Genomic DNA, 8032 nt, shown 5'->3' with positions numbered 1-8032 from the left:
CAATATGAACAACAACAAAAAAAAACAAGCATAACAAATACTGATGCTTCCACACATTTCAACTGCATGGATGAATTAAGCAGTAAACCTCTGCTCCTTCTCTGTGACATGTATTAAAATGCTGATAATGTCCTTTTTTATTCTTATTCGTATCAGGATTTTATTGATCAATTTCTCTCCGGATGGCGTTGATCTATTTTAGGATTATATCAAGAAAACAAGTAGTCACTCATTTGTTTGGAGACTTTTAAGACTGACTTTCAAGATTGTGAAAACAGCGAGCAGCATTGAACTGCTAGTCTAACAACGATGATTTGAAATATGTAAAATAAATCCTTTTTTTTTTTTTTTTCCACAAGACTTTTGAGATTGTGAAAATCATTTTCTAAAACCTTCCCAGATAAGAATCCGCCAAGTATGATTACAAAAGTAATTTGACGTAAATTCAATACAGCGAACAATAAACAACAATAAATTGTTCATGCACGTGTGCATGGTGTAGTATAATAATGCTCTAATGGAAAAACAAAACAGAGAATCAGAGAGAGACATGTGTAAAAAGCCTCTAAATTGGCTCTGATCCACCCCACAAAGATGATCAGTCAAAGCAGAATCAATCAGATGATCTAAACAGCCCCAGGCGACAACAACAAGCCAGCTCTAACTACCAGAGTAAACTATTGAGCGCCTGGGGGCAAAGCTGTGAAGTTTCCCAGGGACACTTGCAGCTGCCATCCCTAGGCTGTGTGTGCATAGCTTCAGTAGAAGGACAAGCCTGTACAAACCACCAGGGAGCCTGAAGGAGAGGAGAGGTCAAGAAACAGAGTCACGGAGCGGACAAACAAAGCCTGCATGGGAAAACATCGGTCTGGTAAAATCACAGCTCTGCCTGTACATATGACAGAGAAAAATAGTCAAAAGCCCTTTTTTGCACAAGTGCCGTAACCACACTCGGCGATCATATCCTCTTTGTACATTCATATTGATTCCACAACGGCATACTACTGGTGTCCCAGTCTGTGAGTTCACATCACGTTTGCATTGCGGAAGTGTAGCACAGCGGGAGCTCCACCTAGACGCACAATCTGACATGTACGCTCACACATCGCTGCGCTCCCCCCGCTAGCTCCGCTGAAACTGCCTCGCCTCTGTTACTACCTTGTAAGACAATACAGAGGCGGGATCACGCCATCCCCCCCCCATTACACCTCTGCATAATTCACCAGATAAAACTGTATAGAAGAGGTCATTCAATTTCTATATTCATAGGAGAGTATCACTTTGCTGAGATTGAGCTACTGTTGCATGCAACTGTTAACCTGAACCTGAATGTACACATTGCTGGTACTATACTGTACTTTGGCCTTAAATTTATTCTGCATTTCAAAGTCAAGTAAAATGGACGTTGAGCCAGAAGACAAAATGTACGTCTTCTCTTATTTGAACATTTTTCAGTGTTGATGTTCTTGAGGACGTTTCCCACTTTCACTCAAAAATCTTCTGTAATTGCGAAGAAGCCTTTCAGACAAGAGGTGAAATATCTCAGGACCTGGCTGAACGAGAGCCTCAGACTTCTTCTTTTCTTATCATCGCACAAAACAGTCAGGCACCAAAGCTCTCTTCTAAGGTCACTGAGTTCAACTTGGAGTGTATCATAAAAAGTTAATGAATATCAACTGAGATCGATTTCAACTTGATGGTCCCTACCTTTATTCACATCTTTGTGCTTAACTTTAGGGTTGGGGTTTAAAGGTCCAGCAGCTGTACAGATTATTTATTATGAGATGATTTTTCTTTCTCCTCTCAGCTAAATGAAGCCCTGTACAGATTGTGATTCACTAACGGCGCATTTTGTTGCATACATAATAATAATAATAATACAGCGTGTTATTGGTCCCAGTGCGTGAACTTACATTGCATTATGGCGTTGAGGAAGCATCAGTGGCATGGTGTGTGAACACACAATGGGAGTTTCACATACACACACTCAGACAGGCACACACACTGTTCAGCCCTTCCATCACCTCGCCACCGTCTTTCTCACATCATGCTTCTATTACTACGTCCAATGGTGGATCAGGGTGTAAAAATGTCAACTGATCATCCCGCCTAAGTGTGTTACACAATGCACACGAGATGTAACGGGGCCGCAAGTATCCTGCCTTCGATTGGCAACCTGTAAGCGCCATCAAAAGTTAAACGTAGCGAACAGTTCATCAGCTACAGCGGTTACTGCCATTATTGGTTGTTAAATTATGCTAATTTTATCGACAAAGACATCGATACGAACACTTGCGAGTAATGTAGGAATAATAGTTCATCAACGACCATGTGTATGTTGAACATGTGGATCTTTCATCACCTTGTGTGCTTTTATTTGAGCTGTAAACACCCACTCACTGTACTCGCCTCTACATACTGTACACGTGTTACATAATACAATATAAAAGAGATGTCTGACTTTGGGCACCTGCCCAGGAAGAAGAGAGCAAATTATGGATCAGTTATCGTGCTGGTGTGCTGATTTGCATCTGGTTATTTAGAGGCGTATGCAGTTGAGCCTTTTTTTTTTTTTTTATCACCAGTTAAAAAAAACTCCTTCAGCAGATTTTAATTATGCTCAACATTTTTTAAAGTTCAGGCTTTGTGCAGTATCTGTTGATGGTAACTCTATGCTTCAGATTAGAAAAGATCATAGCAACACAGATGTGACATTTGCAGATAGACTTTACCACAACAATACTTCCCGAATGTAGAATTTGATTGAAAGTTTTAATGACAATAAATGGTGGAGTGCAGTGTTTTAGGATACGGACGTAATTCTGAGAGAACTGAGCCGGTCAGAATTGTCTTCCCTTTTATCCCAACCTTGTCTCCGATATACTCAGTGTTGCTCCGAGCTGCTTGTTAGAGCATTATTCATTTTCTATAAGTTACATGCTAACATTAGGCAATAATTACCCATATTAAACTTGAACAGTTAGGTCTGGGGCATCAGTTTTGCTCATTAGCTTAATTAATATCCATTCCTTCACTTTTTGAAGGGCCAACCTTTGAGGCTACCTGTCTGTGGTATTATATAAGTTAGAAGTTAACCCACATCATTATAGTTTATTCTCTAGGAACTATGAATATCTGTTCCAACAGAGCAAAGTCAAAATAGACGGTCCGTCAAGCCAACCACCGGTCGAGTTTGGGTGAAAGAAGACAATTTATGACTGTCTATTGGAGGCACACGGCACTTCTGCTTCTAGTCACGGCGAGCCTGCTCAGCTGTCAGAGCACATCCTCATTATTGGATTCATATAAAAAGAAGCTACAACCTCATCCAGGCCAGCTGCTCTGCTCTGTCAGAGAGCTAAACTCGGTCATGCAGAGCCAACATCAGGCCACACCACGGAGGAGAGAGCGGTTTTTGAGTGGTGGGGAAGACCATTAGCCTGTCAGAAACAAGGATGTTCCACAAAACAACACATCAGATCAGATGACCTGGGAAAGGCTGCTAATGACAAAGTTCTTTATAAGTGCATGAAAGATTTATGAGAAATTGGTTATTCTCTAAATCCCCCAAAAAACAATGCAAATCAACAATACCTAAACCTACGAGAGAGTATCTGAATTTAAGGTTGTTTGAGGGTGTTTAAATCCATTCTGAGTTTTAGGACCAGCCCACTTTTCCATACTGTCATCTCATTTTCCATACAGTGCACCTGATGTTGCTTCTTCTAGCCCAATCTTTGTACACTGCGTTTGCTTTTTGTTAAGGCCACAAGTAGTTTAACTTTTATTTTGATATCATTTTGACAGCTATGTGAAAAATACATAAATGTCTGTGATGGAAAAAATACATGTCTTTCATATTTAACAGACACACACATAAGTTGTTGTGAATGGCGTACAGTGATTGCAGTAGGAATGTAGAGAGAATTCCAATTACTTGAACAAAGAACGCTTCTTGAATAAGTTGCCTTTGCTTCGTTTAAGGGCAGACTAAAGAGATGTGACATTGGCTGTAGTACTAGTTTTGAAGAGCATCACCAGGGAGGAGAACAGAAGTGACAGCTCTCTCTCTCTCTCTCTCTCTTTCTCTCTCTCTCTCTGCCCTCAGTCTCAGTATGGTAATCTGCCATAGACTTTGACTGTGTGCCATCTTATCAGTGCTCTGCAGAGCGCCGGGTTTCATTCGGCCACAAGTCGTGTTGTGCTTTGATATTTCATACATGACTGTTTGAATGCCGAAATGTTTGAGAAGGTCAAAAGGTCAAAAGTTTTCTTCACTGCTTCCTGGTTTACCTCCTTTTTACAGTCAGGATTAAAGTCCTGAGTGTGTGAAGATGTTTTAAAAAAGTGGACACTACCTTTTATGCTGAAACCTGAATAGAATTTTCCCTCATGTCAAACAAGAATGTCTTCAACCCACTTACTGTAAACACACAGCACCATATGTTACTCACTCAAGCTGCTGAACGATGAAGCCACTGTAGAGGTGCAATAAACCGCAGTTCCTTGAATGTCCACTTGAGGCCCTAAAAACCCAGGAATCCCCATTCGAGCAGATTTGCTGCCAGCAGATATAAACATGATTGTAAACACTGTATAGAGGTCTATTTATTTAAAACGTGTTCTCGTTGATTATCAGACTTCTTGATTATAAAACAGGTTGCACTTTGTAGCTGTTTGCCTGCCTGTTATTGACAAAAGGTAGGTGCAAATAGCATCTCCAGTTTGGTGACTGCTATTGTTGGGCTTCCTAACTCCCTCAAAGTGGAAATAAAAGTGTTTATCACATCACACCACTGCTTGATTAATGACATTCCAAAAAGACACCTGCCTTCAGGTAGAGAAGCATCAAAAGAAGAGGATCCTCAGAGACATTCCCCAACACCATTAATAAAAAAAGAGCGCTGTCATCGCTGGCTTTAACTTTTATGTTTGCAGGCAAGGGGGAGCATATTAATTCTTACAATGGGAGCTCTCACTTTTTCACTTGAGGATCTTTTTTTCCGTGATGCACAATTCTGTGTGCGTTCAGTGATTTCATAAAATGATTTATCCACGAATTTTGACTTGCAGGTAAGATAGAGATGAGACTGTTTTGTGACTCTAAGCTCTTGAATGATTGAAACGGTGTCAAATAAGGACTCGGATATCAGTGCAGCTGTGGAATACTGATCATTTCAAGACTTTCAGTTTCGCTTGGCATGTATTGATATTATTCTGTTTGTTTAGCAGTTGTAGAGGCCATGGCACTAGAACCTGAAATGGTCTCATGAAGCACAGGGGAGAATCTGTATCACTCAGAATGGTATGCTTTAAGAATTTTAGACACTCTCTGTAAAGTCTGTGAGTGGCAACTGCTGGGACTGAAATACGAAGCCAAAAACAGTGTCAAACACTGCAAGTTTTCCCCAAGCGGCTGTAGTCCTTGTTGCAGCGGCTGTGGGTTCGGATTCGAACTCAGGCGTTTTTACTGCATGTCGTTCCTTGCTATCTTCTCCCAACATTTCCCGTCTCTCTTCAGCTGTAATAAAGGCTAAAAAACCCTGCAATTTCTTGAATGGCCAATTTAGGCTGGTTCCAAAGCAAGTCAGTTCCCAGAGAGGCCCATATTGAATCAACCAACTTTACAAGAGAAGTCAACATGTTTTAACAGCCTTGTACAGTAAATGATTTGTCATCTCTTTGGCAATGTTTAGTTTTCTGAATTACAAATATGTTGCATTATAACATGCACACTCTCTCGTATTAGTTCTCTGGTATTGGTTCTCTGTCTTCGCATGTGGCGGCAAGGAAAGGCTGCAGAAGATTAATGACACAAAACAAAATGTTCCCTCTTAGAGCCTCTGGTGTTTGGACCAGATTTGCATGGACACCTTTTGTTGCTCCAGCAGTAGTCAGTATCTGTTGGCAGGTCTGTTCCTCATAGGAGGCTCAGGTTTTGAGCCTTGAGCTTGCCAGTTACAGCGCAGATTACCCTGTTTGTGCAGTGTGTGTGTTTCACAATAATCATCTAATATGTTTTTATCATTGGCAGATTCAAAAGATGTGTGTGTGGCAGCTCATAGATCACGATCATCCATGATACACATGAGACCTATTTTTTCCTCTGGAGAGCAGATTTTCTCCTGGACAGTCATAAACACACAGTTTGAAAAGCATCTGTTTTTTTCCCCCTGGAAACTGCCCATGTAACATTAATCTACCCAGCCAAACAATACAGAAAAAAGTAGTGAGGCAAACATGGCAAGGTAACATCAGAAAATTGCAGCTCCAGTTTAGCAAAAAAAACTGCAATAACTGCCACAAGCATAAGCCCCCAGAGCCTATTGTTGTGTTGGATTTGGAAAGAAAAATGTCGAGAAAGGGGCTGGAGGGCACTGCTTGACAGCAACATACTTGAAATATTGAGTTATGTTATTTTGTTTTGGTTGACTTTGTTGTGCACCTCGGGTAAAATCCATTTGGACATTGTAAGTTGTTGTCTTTTTATAAAATCCAAGGTTGCATGCATATATTTTTTAAAGGCTCCACTTTCTGGAGTATAGCTAATTCATATTTGGCTTTCTACAGATTGAAACATTTCCAGAGGTAGCCCTATGTGTTTCCATGCATATATTTTTTTAAAGGCTCCACTTTCTGGAGTATAGCTAATTCATATTTGGCTTTCTACAGATTGAAACATTTCCAGAGGTAGCCCTATGTGTTTCCTCACAGATGATAATAAAGGATGCACAATAAAAGGATACACCTGCTCTTTGTATGAAAGGCTTTATTCTGCTCCTCACCTCCAAGGACATCCACAACCTCGCTCGCTCCTCTGTACCTTTCTGAACTCCTGCACGTCAACACACCCAACCGCACTCTCGGGTCTTCTTCTTCAATTTAACTCACTGTACCTCCAGCCCGCCTGTCCACCATGGATCCAGAGCCTTGCTCTGCTTACCCCACCTCTGGAACTCCGTTTCAACAGACATTGTAATATTGACTCTCTCCATTTGTAAATCTCCTCTTAAAACGCATCTTCACAATGAGTTTACTCAGTAAATTTGTGTATTTTATCAATGTATTGTTTACCTTTTGTTGTTCATTTCTATCTCTGCTTTGTAAGGTGACCTTGAGTGTTTTGAAATAAAATTGTAATGTTATTTATAAAATTGATTCAGGTCCAAAAGCATGATTAGTCATTTTATTTATGCTTACAAATCTAAATATTTGAAATATTACTGACCGGCTGAAAGATAGAGACTGATAAAAATTCCTGCATATACTGCCTTTTTATTTTTGGTGCTATAATAAAAAAGTGAAGGTGCATAAGGGAAGGACCAACAGCTCAAATAATGAAAGAAGCATTGTGGAGTTCTGTCTTGTCGGATACTGGGGTACTAAGGTATGAGAGTCTATGCGGATTAAACCATGTGTGATGGGCCTTGAATTTGTTTCATTGTAGACGTGCACAGAATCAGTAAGCTCTGTGTGTTACACGTCTGGGAATGTGTTGGTTGTTCAGCACGGTCTTAAACTTTTAAACAACAGAGAGCCGCTGTGAAGCATTAAGTGCTTTAAACTATGCATCAGTTCAGGGCACAGAATTGGATTCAAAGCAGGACAATTTAACATCCTTGTGATGCCATTAGGGGTTGACCATGAGGGAAGTATGCTTAAAGGTTAACAGACTGGAGAACACATTTATTCAGAGTAGATCGTCAGTCAGGGTCAGACTCATTTCAGTGCATTAGTGCTGGAAAGACTGTTGAAAACTGAGTTTTTAGCACATCTTTTGATGCTATCTCATAAAATGTCTTTGGATGTCCTGAATGCTTCTGTTATCAGGACAGGAGTACGCACAAAGCTGATTGGTCTTAATGCGTCCCATACAGGAGATAAAGCAAGTTAAAAAAAAAAAAATGACGACGTTAGAACAGTCAAAGGTCATGACAAGAAGGGCAAAAGGCGGGAATGCTTGTATGTATGTTGTCTCTCATACTTTCTTAAAAAAATAAAAACACTTCAACTTGAGGGATTGTTACACAAG

At 40.4% G+C, this 8032-nt stretch overlaps 1 long non-coding RNA gene across 1 annotated transcript in view; it reads left to right on the top strand.

The window, feature by feature from the left end:
- LOC114921316 (uncharacterized) overlaps window positions 1–8032 on the top strand; it is a 30087-nt gene that overhangs the window by 9737 nt on the left and 12318 nt on the right. The gene's annotated exons all lie outside the window — the stretch shown is intronic.

The sequence above is a fragment of the Labrus bergylta genome, chromosome 1 (genome assembly GCF_963930695.1).
Source record: "Labrus bergylta chromosome 1, fLabBer1.1, whole genome shotgun sequence".
Taxonomy (NCBI): Eukaryota; Metazoa; Chordata; class Actinopteri; order Labriformes; family Labridae; genus Labrus; species Labrus bergylta.
Note: the sequence above shows the minus strand (reverse complement) of the source record. Positions and strands in the feature narration are given on the sequence as shown.